Genomic DNA, 12,159 nt, shown 5'->3' with positions numbered 1-12,159 from the left:
TGCTCAGGGCCAATAACAGTGACGATTTTCCGAACCGGTCCTGGGCCTCCCCGAGGTCGACTCAGCCTCAAATGAGTACCTGGTGCAGTGTTAAATATCGCCGCTAGGGAGACAAAGGCGGTCGGGCGTGAGGCTGGCCACCGACCCCTTCATAGGCGCTCGCTCACAGCACTTGCCCCAAAAGTCTGTTAAGGCTACACGGGGGATCTTTGTCTTGTGCGTGGGTAGAGGTGTGAGGTCGCGTGGGCGTGCGACCGTGTGTGCTCAATAGGCGTGTGTGTTAAACAGGTGTAGGTGTTATACAGGTGTAGGTGTGTGTGTGTGTATTAAACAGCTGTAGGTGTGTGTGTGTGTATTAAACAGCTGTAGGTGTGTGTGTGCTCAACAGGTGAGTGTTATACAGGTGTGTGTGTTATACAGGTGAGTCTTCTTGGTTCTTTCGGTAAAGTCACGTAGAAGGGAAGTAATAAAATAATAAAAATAAAACATAATAAAATTATTCTCACGACGTTTCGGCCACAACGCAAGCAGCCGTCCTCAGGTGAAAACCAGGTCAGTCGAGGCGACAGAGTCTGAATGAAACAGCACACGAGCTTGGAGCATCTATATAAGCTGGGCGCCTTGACAAAGGAATTTGCATATCAAGAGGAATTTAGCATATTTATGGGAAATGTAGGAATGTGATTAGCACTACATATGCATGTGCATTATGCAGGATTGACAGCATCAAAGGGAGCTGCAGTTGCTGCTGCTGCTGCTGCAGTTTCTGCTGCTGCAGTTGCTGCTGCTGCAGTTGCTGCTGCTGCAGTTGCTGCTGCTGAAGTTTCTGCTGCTGCTGCAGTTTCTGCTGCTGCTGCAGTTGCTGCTGCTGCAGTTGCTGCTGCTGCAGTTGCTGCTGCTGCAGTTGCTGCTGCTGCAGTTGCTGCTGCTGCTGAAGTTTCTGCTGCTGCTGCAGTTGCTGCTGCTGCTGCAGTTGCTGCCTTATCCATTTTAATATAACACTATGAATTATTCTACCCACCCTAATGTGTATCACACTGCTATATATTTACTATACAATTACGACACCATACATTACTCTGCCCACTGCACCATGCCAGTGAGTGGAACGCGGTCTGAAATTCACCGTAAACGTGAACACAATCAGTTAAGATCCGAAATGGTTTATTACGTCCTTCCAATGATTGCTAAGCCAGAATCCATCTTCTCGGTTGAAATTGTCTCTGTGTTTGTATATGTGGATCGCCTCATGAACGAATCTCTCATGATAGCCAGATGGCTTGCAGAGAAATTTGAGACTGACGCCATCAAGACTGCCACTCTACGCCCGACCTTATGGAAGAGGTACGTAGATGACACTTTTGTCATCTGGCCACATGGCTGGCCTGCTCTAGACCAATTTCTCGACCACATCAATTCCATACACCCAGCCATCAGATTCACCATGGAAGTCGAAAAAGATAGCAAGCTACCCTTTTTGGATGTCCTAATTAAAAGGAGACCTGATGGTTCAATGAGCCACTCTGTCTACAGGAAAGCTACCCATACGGATGCTTACCTAAAACCGGATTCCCACCACCATCCATCCCAGAAGAATTCCCTCATCAAGACTCTATACCATAGAGCCCAATGCATTTCCGACCAGGAACACATTGGCAGTGAACTCAAACACGTACGCCAAGCTCTTAAGGCTAATGGTTACTCCGACTACACAATCCGCAAGGCCATCACTCCAACCATCAAGAAGGATCCTGTTGAGGAGCTTTTCAAGACCATCACCTTACCCTACATTGCTGGGGTCACAAAAAAGATCTCCAAAATCCTGATTAAACACAAGATCCAGGTCCGATTCAACACAGTACATAAAATCCGTGATCTGGTCCCGTCTGTAAAAGATGTGGTTCCAGACACACAGTACCCTGGCGTCTACAAACTAAGTTGCCTCTGTGGTAGCAGTTACATTGGAGAAACCAAACGACATGTCTCGGACCGCATCCGTGAACATAAAGCAGACCTGAAACACGGTAGGACAAACACCTCAGCCGTGGCAGATCACTGTTACAATTCAGTGGGTTCACATGACATTGACTTCTCCAAGACAGAGGTTCTCTGCAAGCCATCTGGCTATCATGAGAGATTCGTTCATGAGGCGATCCACATATACAAACACAGAGACAATTTCAACCGAGAAGATGGATTCTGGCTTAGCAATCATTGGAAGGACGTAATAAACCATGTCGGATCTTAACTGATTGTGTTCACGTTTACGGTGAATTTCAGACCGCGTTCCACTCACTGGCATGGTGCAGTGGGCAGAGTAATGTATGGTGTCGTAATTGTATAGTAAATATATAGCAGTGTGATACACATTAGGGTGGGTAGAATAATACATAGTGTTATATTAAAATGGATAAGGCAGCAACTGCAGCAGCAGCAGCAACTGCAGCAGCAGCAGCAGCAACTGCAGCAGCAGCAGCAGCAACTGCAGCAGCAGCAGCAGCAGCAACTGCAGCAGCAGCAGCAGCAGCAACTGCAGCAGCAGCAGCAGCAGCAACTGCAGCAGCAGCAGCAGCAGCAACTGCAGCAGCAGCAGCAGCAACTGCAGCAGCAGCAGCAGCAGCAACTGCAGCAGCAGCAGCAGCAGCAACTGCAGCAGCAGCAGCAGCAGCAACTGCAGCAGCAGCAGCAGCAGCAGCAACTGCAGCAGCAGCAGCAGCAGCAACTGCAGCAGCAGCAGCAGCAACTGCAGCAGCAGCAGCAGCAGCAACTGCAGCAGCAGCAGCAGCAGCAACTGCAGCAGCAGCAGCAGCAACTGCAGCAGCAGCAGCAGCAACTGCAGCAGCAGCAGCAACTGCAGCAGCAGCAGCAGCAACTGCAGCAGCAGCAGAAACTGCAGCAGCAGCAGCAGCAGCAACTGCAGCTCCCTTTGATGCTGTCAATCCTGCATAATGCACATGCATATGTAGTGCTAATCACATTCCTGCATTTCCCATAAATATGCTAAATTCCTATTGATATGCAAATTCCTTTGTCAAGGCGCCCAGCTTATATAGATGCTCCAAGCTCGTGTGCTGTTTCATTCAGACTCTGTCGCCTCGACGGACCTGGTTTTCACCTGAGGACGGCTGCTTGCGTTGTGGCCGAAACGTCGTGAGAATAATTTTATTATGTTTTATTTTTATTATTTTATTACTTCCCTTCTACGTGACTTTACCGAAAGAACCAAGAAGATGAATCCCTGCAGTCACGAAAGCTTTAAATCGAAAAATACAGGTGAGTGTTAAACAGGTGTAGGTGTTTGTGTGTGTGTGCTATACAGCTGTAGGTGTGTGTTAAACAGGTGTAGGTGTGTGCTCAACAGGTGTGTGTGTTAAACAGGTGTAGGTGTGTGTGCTAAACGTGTGTTATACAGGTGTAGGTGTATCCACAGGTGTGTTACCCAACTCGACGGATGTAGCGGTGTCCGAGTTTAATGATAAGGACGTGGGTATACGTAAGGTTGCGTGTAGAACAGTACAGGGGGTGTAACAGTACAGTGTGCCAGTACACGTGGTGTGACAGTACAGTGTGACAGTACACGTGGTGTGACAGTACAGTGTGTGGCAGTACACGTGGTGTGACAGTGGAGGGAGTCGTCATGTGACCTTTGATTCCCCCCTTCCCCCCAGCGTGCCTGGTTGCCATGGCGACCGCGCTCCCCGCCTGAGCGGCCATGGCGGAACCCAATCACAGCTTCCGCTCACCACCACTCACCACTCACTCCTCACCACCACTCACCACTCACCACTCACTCCTCACCACCACTCACCACTCACTCCTCACCACTCACCACTCACTCCTCACCACTCACTCCTCACCACTCTCCTCACTTCTCACCACCACTCACCACTCACTCACTCACTCCTCACCACCATTCACCACTCTCCTCACTCCTCACCACTTACTCCTCACCACTCACTCCTCACCCACCACTCACTCCTCACCACTCACTCCTCACCACTCTCCTCACCACTCACTCCTCACCACTCACTCCTCACCACTCACCCCTCACCACTCACTCTTCACCACTCACTACTCACCCCTCACCACTCACCACTCTCCTCACTCCTCACCACTCACTCCTCACCACTCACCACTCTCCTCACTTCTCACCACTCACTCCTCACCACTCTCCTCACTTCTCACCACTCACTCCTCACCACTCACTCCTCACCCACCACTCACTCCTCACCACTCACTCCTCACCACTCACTCCTCACCACTCTCCTCACCACTCACTCCTCACCACTCACCACTCACTCCTCACCACTCACTCCTCACTCCTCACCACTCACTCCTCACCACTCACTCACTCCTCACCACTCACTCCTCACCACTCACTCCTCACCACTCACCACTCACTCCTCACCACTCACTCCTCACCACTCACTCCTCACTACTCACTCACTCCTCACCACTCACTCCTCACCACTCACTCCTCACCACTCTCCTCACCACTCACTCCTCACCACTCACTCCTCACCACTCACTCCCTCCTCACCACTCACTCCTCACCACTCCTCACCACTCTCCTCACCACTCACTCCTCACCACTCACTCCTCACCACTCACTCCTCACCACTCACCACTCCTCACCACTCTCCTCACCACTTACTCCTCACCACTCACTACTCACCACTCACTCCTCACCACTCACTCACTCCTCACCACTCACCTCCTCACCACTCACCTCTCACTCTCCTCACCACTCACTCCTCACCACTCACCTCCTCTCACTCTCCTCACCACTCACCACTCACCTCTCACTCCTTTCCTCACCTCTCATCACCACCTTTCACCCCCATCACTCTGACTTCTCACTCGCCTCACCTCTCACTCGTTACTCACCACCACTCACTCCTCACCACTCACCTTTCACTTATCACCACTCACCTCTCACTCATCCCAACTCCCCTCTCACTCTGACTCGTCACTCACCTTTCACTCACCACCACTCACCTCTCACTCGTCACTCACCTCTCACTCGTCACTCACCTCTCACTCTGACTCATCACCACTCACCTTTCACTCACCACCACTCACCTCTCACTCTGACTCGGCACTCACCACTCACTCACCACCACTCACCACTCACTCCTCACCACTCACCTTTCACTCACCACCACTCACCTCTCACTCTGACTCGTCACTCACCACCACTCACCACTCACTCCTCACCACTCACCTCTCACTCATCCCAACTCCCCTCTCACTCTGACTCGTCACTCACCTTTCACTCACCACCACTCACCTCTCACTCACCACCACTCACCTCTCACTCACCACCACTCACCTCTCACTCATCGTCACTCACCTCTCACTCTGACTCATCACCACTCACCTCTCACTCATCCCAACTCCCCTCTCACTCTGACTCACCACCACTCACCTCTCACTCACCACCACTCACCTCTCACTCTGACTCATCACCTCTCCTCTCACTCTGACTTCTCAGTCCTCAGCTCTCATTCCCCACCAAACTTCCCCCCCTCTCACTCTCACACACACCCCAACACAATCACACCCAAACAACCCATCTCACACACACCCCAACACAATCACACCCAAACAACCCATCTCACACACACCCCAACACAATCACACCCAAACAACCCATCTCACACACACCCCAACACAATCACACCCAAACAACCCATCTCACACACCCCGTCTAGCACCCTGAAATACACCCCCCCCCGCTCGCCCCGATATCTACCATCTCATACACACCCATACCACAAAACCATCACACGCACACACCTCCCCCGACAGATACAATCACACACACACCCCAACAGATACAACCACACACACACACACCAACAGATACAATCACACACACACACCCCAACAGATACAACCACACACACACCAACAGATACAATCACACACACACACCCCAACAGATACAATCACACACACACCTCGACAGATACAATCACACACATCCCCAACAGATACAATCACACACACACCCCAACAGATACAATCACACACACACCCCGACAGATACAATCACACACACCCCCAACAGATACAATCACACACACACCCAAACAGATACAATCACACACACCCCAACAAATACAATCACACACACACCCCGACAGATACAATTACACACGCACACCCAAACAGATACAATCACACACACCCCGACAGATACAATCATACACACACACCCCGACAGATACAATTACACACACGCTAACACCATCACTGGCCCACACCCCTAGCAGCAATATCCGCCATTCACATATAACTAATGGTGACGTCACCACAGGTGTTTGTGCCAGGCTAGGTACACTTTGTAGTCAAATGAATGCTCGCCGACAACACACACCATCACACACACACCATCACACACACACCATCAAACACACCATCACGCACACACACACCATCACACACACACAAACCATCACACACACCATCATGCACACACACACCATCACGCACACACACCATCACGCACACACACGCCATCACGCACACTCCATCACACACACACCGTCACACACACCATCACACACACACCATCACACACACCATCACACACACACCATCACACACACCATCACACACACACCGTCACACACACCATCACACACACCATCATGCACACACACCATCACACACACACACCGTCACACACATCATCACACACACACCATCACACACACACCATCACACACACCATCACACACACACACAAATCATCACACACACACCCACACACACCATCACACACACACACCATCACACACCCACAAACCATCACACACCATCACACACACACCATCACACACACACACCATCACACACCATCACACACACACCATCACACACCATCACGCACCTGGTCGCAGTGTAGAACCCCCTGCCAGCCGCGGGTGGGATCCGGTCGTGAGTGTGGAACTGGGAGGCCATGGGAGACCAGGGGCACACAAATAAGAGGATGAGAGAGACACACGGGGACGGGAGGAGGAGGTGAGAGACGCAGAGGTAGGAGGAGGGAGGTACGGGGTGAGGAGAGAGAGAGAGACAGGGGGGCAGGGAGGAGGAGGGGGTGGTGGTGGGGATGGGGGCAGCAGAAGGAGTGAAGGTGACGAGTCGGGGAGAGGAGGAGGGACCATGGGGAGCCAAAGGCAGGCAGATGAGTAAGAAGAACGGCAGGCGATGTGTCAGAAGGTCGTCAGGTGAGAGAGAACAGATAAGGGGGTGGAGGAGGAGAGCGGGGAGTGTTTGACAATGTGGAGCGATGGAGGAGGCGTCGGCAGGGAGATGTGGAGGACCGGGGAAGGAGGCAGGGAGATTCGGGGCGGGTGGGACGGAGAGAGAACGTCCAGAGAGGAGACGACAACACGAGGAGGGCGAGAAGGAGGGTGACGAGGAGGTCGAGAGACGAGGAGGAGAGTTCGGGTTAGAAAGGAGGAACGCAGAAGGGGAGACGAGATACCCGGTGAAGCACAGGTGCACACACACACGAACACACACACACGAACACACACACACGAACACACACACACACGAACACACACACACACGAACACACACACACGAACACACACACACGAACACACACACGAACACACACACACGAACACACACACACGAACACACACACACACGAACACACACACACACGAACACACACACACACGAACACACACACACACGAACACACACACACACGAACACACACACACGAACACACACACACGAACACACACACACACGAACACACACACACACGAACACACGCACTTGTACAAGACTCCCCCGCCTCCCTTGTAAAGCGCAGCGCACGCAGTGGGAACAGGGTCTCAGGCTGAGCCATAAAGGCGCCGGGTTAACGAGTAACTAGTGAGGAGCCCCTCCTCACCCCTCCCCCCTCCCCCTTCCTCCTCAACCCCCCTCCTCCTCCTCACCCCTCCTCCTCACCCCCCTCCTCCTCCTCACCCCTCCCCCCTCCTCCTCACCCCTTCCTCCTCACCCCCCCCCCTCATCCTCCTCACCCCCCCACGCCTCCACCTCGGCCCCCGGCGCCGCAGAGCTGGCACCGGGGCGCAGGATGGCTTCGTGCATGGCTCGCTCCGACACCTGCGCGTCACACAGAGTGTGTCACAGTGTGTGTGTCACAGTGTGTTAGTGTGTGTGTCACATTGTGTTAGTGTGTGTGTGTCACAGTGTGTGTGTGTGTCACAGTGTGTGTGTGTGTGTGTCACAGTGTGTTATTGTGTGCGTGTGTCACAGTGTGTGTGTGTGTCACAGTGTGTTAGTGTGTGTGTGTGTGTGTCACAGTGTGTGTGTGTGTCACAGTGTATTAGTGTGTGTGTCACAGTGTGTGTGTGTCACAGTGTGTGTGTGTCACAGTGTGTCAGTGTGTGTGTGTCACAGTGTGTCAGTGTGTGTGTGTGTGTCAGTGTGTGTGTCACAGTGTGTCAGTGTGTGTGTGTCACAGTGTGTCAGTGTGTGTGTGTCACAGTGTGTGTGTGTCACAGTGTGTGTGTGTCAGTGTGTTAGTGTGTGTGTCACAGTGTGTGTGTGTCATAGTGTGTGTGTGTGTCACAGTGTGTGTCACAGTGTGTGTGTGTGTCATAGTGTGTTAGTGTGTGTGTGTGTCATAGTGTGTTAGTGTGTGTGTGTCACAGTGTGTTAGTGTGTGTGTGTCACAGTGTGTTAGTGTGTGTGTGTCACAGTGTGTTAGTGTGTGTGTGTCACAGTGTGTTAGTGTGTGTGTCACAGTGTGTGTGTCATAGTGTGTGTGTGTCACAGTGTGTGTGTGTCACAGTGTGTGTGGGTGTGTCATAGTGTGTTAGTGTGTGTGTCACAGTGTGTGTGTCCCAGTGTGTTAGTGTATGTGTCACAGTGTGTTAGTGTGTGTTAGTGTGTGTCACAGTGTGTGTGTCACAGTGTGTGTGTTGTGTGTCACAGTGTGTTAGTGTGTGTTAGTGTGTGTGTCACAGTGTGTGTGTTGTGTGTCACAGTGTGTTAGTGTGTGTTAGTGTGTGTGTCACAGTGTGTTAGTGTGTGTCACAGTGTGTTAGTGTGTGTTAGTGTGTGTCACAGTGTGTCACAGTGTGTGTGTTGTGTGTCACAGTGTGTCACAGTGTGTGTGTTGTGTGTCACAGTGTGTTAGTGTGTGTTAGTGTGTGTCACAGTGTGTTAGTGTGTGTGTCACAGTGTGTTAGTGTGTGTTAGTGTGTGTCACAGTGTGTTAGTGTGTGTGTCACAGTGTGTTAGTGTGTGTGTCACAGTGTGTTAGTGTGTGTGTCACAGTGTGTTAGTGTGTGTGTCACAGTGTGTTAGTGTGTGTGTCACAGTGTGTTAGTGTGTGTGTCACAGGGTGTTAGTGTGTGTGTGTGTCACAGGGTGTTAGTGTGTGTGTCACAGGGTGTTAGTGTGTGTCACAGGGTGTTAGTGTGTGTCACAGGGTGTTAGTGTGTGTGTCACAGGGTGTTAGTGTGTGTGTGTGTCACAGTGTGTTAGTGTGTCACAGGGTGTTAGTGTGTTAGTGTGTGTGTCACAGTGTGTGTGTCACAGGGTGTTAGTGTGTGTGTGTCACAGGGTGTTAGTGTGTGTGTCACAGTGTGTGTGTCACAGTGTGTTAGTGTGTGTGTCACAGGGTGTTAGTGTGTGTGTCACAGTGTGTTAGTGTGTGTTAGTGTGTGTGTCACAGTGTGTGTGTCACAGGGTGTTAGTGTGTGTGTCACAGTGTGTGTGTCACAGGGTGTTAGTGTGTGTGTCACAGGGTGTTAGTGTGTGTCACAGTGTGTTAGTGTGTGTTAGTGTGTGTGTCACAGTGTGTGTCACAGGGTGTTAGTGTGTGTGTCACAGGGTGTTAGTGTGTGTGTCACAGTGTGTTAGTGTGTGTGTCACAGGGTGTTAGTGTGTGTGTCACGGTGTGTGTGTCACAGGGTGTTAGTGTGTGTGTCACAGTGTGTGTGTCACAGGGTGTTAGTGTGTGTGTCACAGGGTGTTAGTGTGTGTCACAGTGTGTTAGTGTGTGTTAGTGTGTGTGTCACAGTGTGTGTCACAGGGTGTTAGTGTGTGTGTCACAGGGTGTTAGTGTGTGTGTCACAGTGTGTTAGTGTGTGTGTCACAGGGTGTTAGTGTGTGTGTCACAGTGTGTGTGTCACAGGGTGTTAGTGTGTGTGTCACAGTGTGTGTGTCACAGGGTGTTAGTGTGTGTGTCACAGTGTGTGTGTCACAAACGGACACGAGCGGACTGTCCCATTCACACCACGCCGCGTGTGACGCGTCACACGCGGGCAAAGGTCCCCCAGGTAGCCTACACAGGCTGATGGGCCAAGTGCTGCTAGCGAGCATCAGGCAAAGGTCCCCCGGGTAGCCTACACAGGCTGATGGGGCAAGTGCTGCTAGCGAGCATCAGGCAAAGGTCCCCCGGGTAGCCTACACAGGCTGATGGGGCAAGTGCTGCTAGCGAGCATCAGACAGGTCGTCGGGAGCAGCGACAATGGCGGGACGAGGGGCTGGTGTGGCCTGCGCCACGCCCGCGTGCTGCAGCATACTACGCACAGCACACGCTACTACTCAGTTAAGGGGCCGTCCATAAATGACGTCACGCGATTTGAAAGATGTTTTACCCCCGCCCTCGTCACACGGCGTCACAATTCAGTTCTGCCCGCCCCCCCAAAAAAAATTAAGCATGCTTCAAATAGTTTTAAACGATTGTCATTGTACGTATTTAATGTGGCGCTGCACTCTGATGTTGTAGGAGAAAACATGTATTAAAAAGTCTATTTAATTAAGTAGAACGTGTTGTCTATATTTATTTAAAGTTACGCATTTTGATGTGACGTCACATCTCTCAAACTCCCCCCCCCCCTCGTCACACATCGTCACAAATGTCTGACCCCCCCCCACCCCTAGGTGCGTGACGTCATTTATGGACGGCCCTTTTTGTCCTGAACTCCGAAACCATACGGGAGTTACGCAACAAGAAATTGCGGACGTTAGGTGAGGATTCAGGGGCGGTCGAGACCACTCATACGTAGATTGTCACAGTAAAAGAAACATACAACTTTGAATAAATTAACATAATTATTATGACATTAACGTAAATTGCATTAGTAACGATAGTACGTTAATAATGGATACAAGGAACATGAACAATATAAATACACGACTGATCTCAGCGGCAGACCAGCTCATGCACATGGAGAGATGACGTCGCGGCAGCCATGTTGTGTAGGGACTTCACAGCGGCCATGTTGCATGGGGGGTTATCTTCGTGGCGGCTGATTGGCTGGTGTAGTGAGTGACGCACAATGAGTACTTGACGCGTCACCGACACTGCTTCGGATCCAGTGACGATCGCTACCGATCGGATTTTCTGGACTCGGAACCTCCAGATCTCAAACGCTGAGCAGGAGTGAGTGCGGATCGTGTTTGGATGTGCGACCACCACCATGCATACCACAGGTGCCATCGTCGGCTGCCGATGGGCTACGCTGCCGTGAGCAGGGGGCTCGTGTGCCAAGTGCATAGTCAAGTTGAGTCTGTGCAAGCCGGTGGCAACTCGAGAGACCAGGACGAGGCTCATTTGCAAGACCCACCTCGGTCACCACAATGACAACGGCGTGCCAGTGCGGGCGTGTGTGTTAGTGCAGGCCTCACCGCGGGGTCGGTGTGCCAGTGTGGGCGTGCCAGTGTGGGCGTGCCAGTGCGGGTCTCACCGTGGGGTCGGTGTGCCAGTGCGGGTCTCACCGTGGGGTCGGTGTGCCAGTGTGGGTCTCACCGTGGGGTCGGTGTGCCAGTGTGGGTCTCACCGTGGGGTCGGTGTGCCAGTGCGGGTCTCACCGTGGGGTCGGTGTGCCAGTGTGGGCGTGCCAGTGTGGGTCTCACCGTGGGGTCGGTGTGCCAGTGTGGGTCTCACCGTGGGGTCGGTGTGCCAGTGCGGGTCTCACCGTGGGGTCGGTGTGCCAGTGTGGGTCTCACCGTGGGGTCGGTGTGCCAGTGCGGGTCTCACCGTGGGGTCGGTGTGCCAGTGTGGGTCTCACCGTGGGGTCGGTGTGCCAGTGTGGGTCTCACCGTGGGGTCGGTGTGCCAGTGCGGGTCTCACCGTGGGGTCGGTGTGCCAGTGCGGGTCTCACC

The sequence above is a fragment of the Lampetra fluviatilis genome, chromosome 13 (genome assembly GCF_964198595.1).
Source record: "Lampetra fluviatilis chromosome 13, kcLamFluv1.1, whole genome shotgun sequence".
In the NCBI taxonomy this organism is placed as follows: domain Eukaryota; kingdom Metazoa; phylum Chordata; class Hyperoartia; order Petromyzontiformes; family Petromyzontidae; genus Lampetra; species Lampetra fluviatilis.
The sequence above is the reverse complement of the archived record's forward strand: the minus strand, read 5'-3'. Positions refer to the sequence as shown.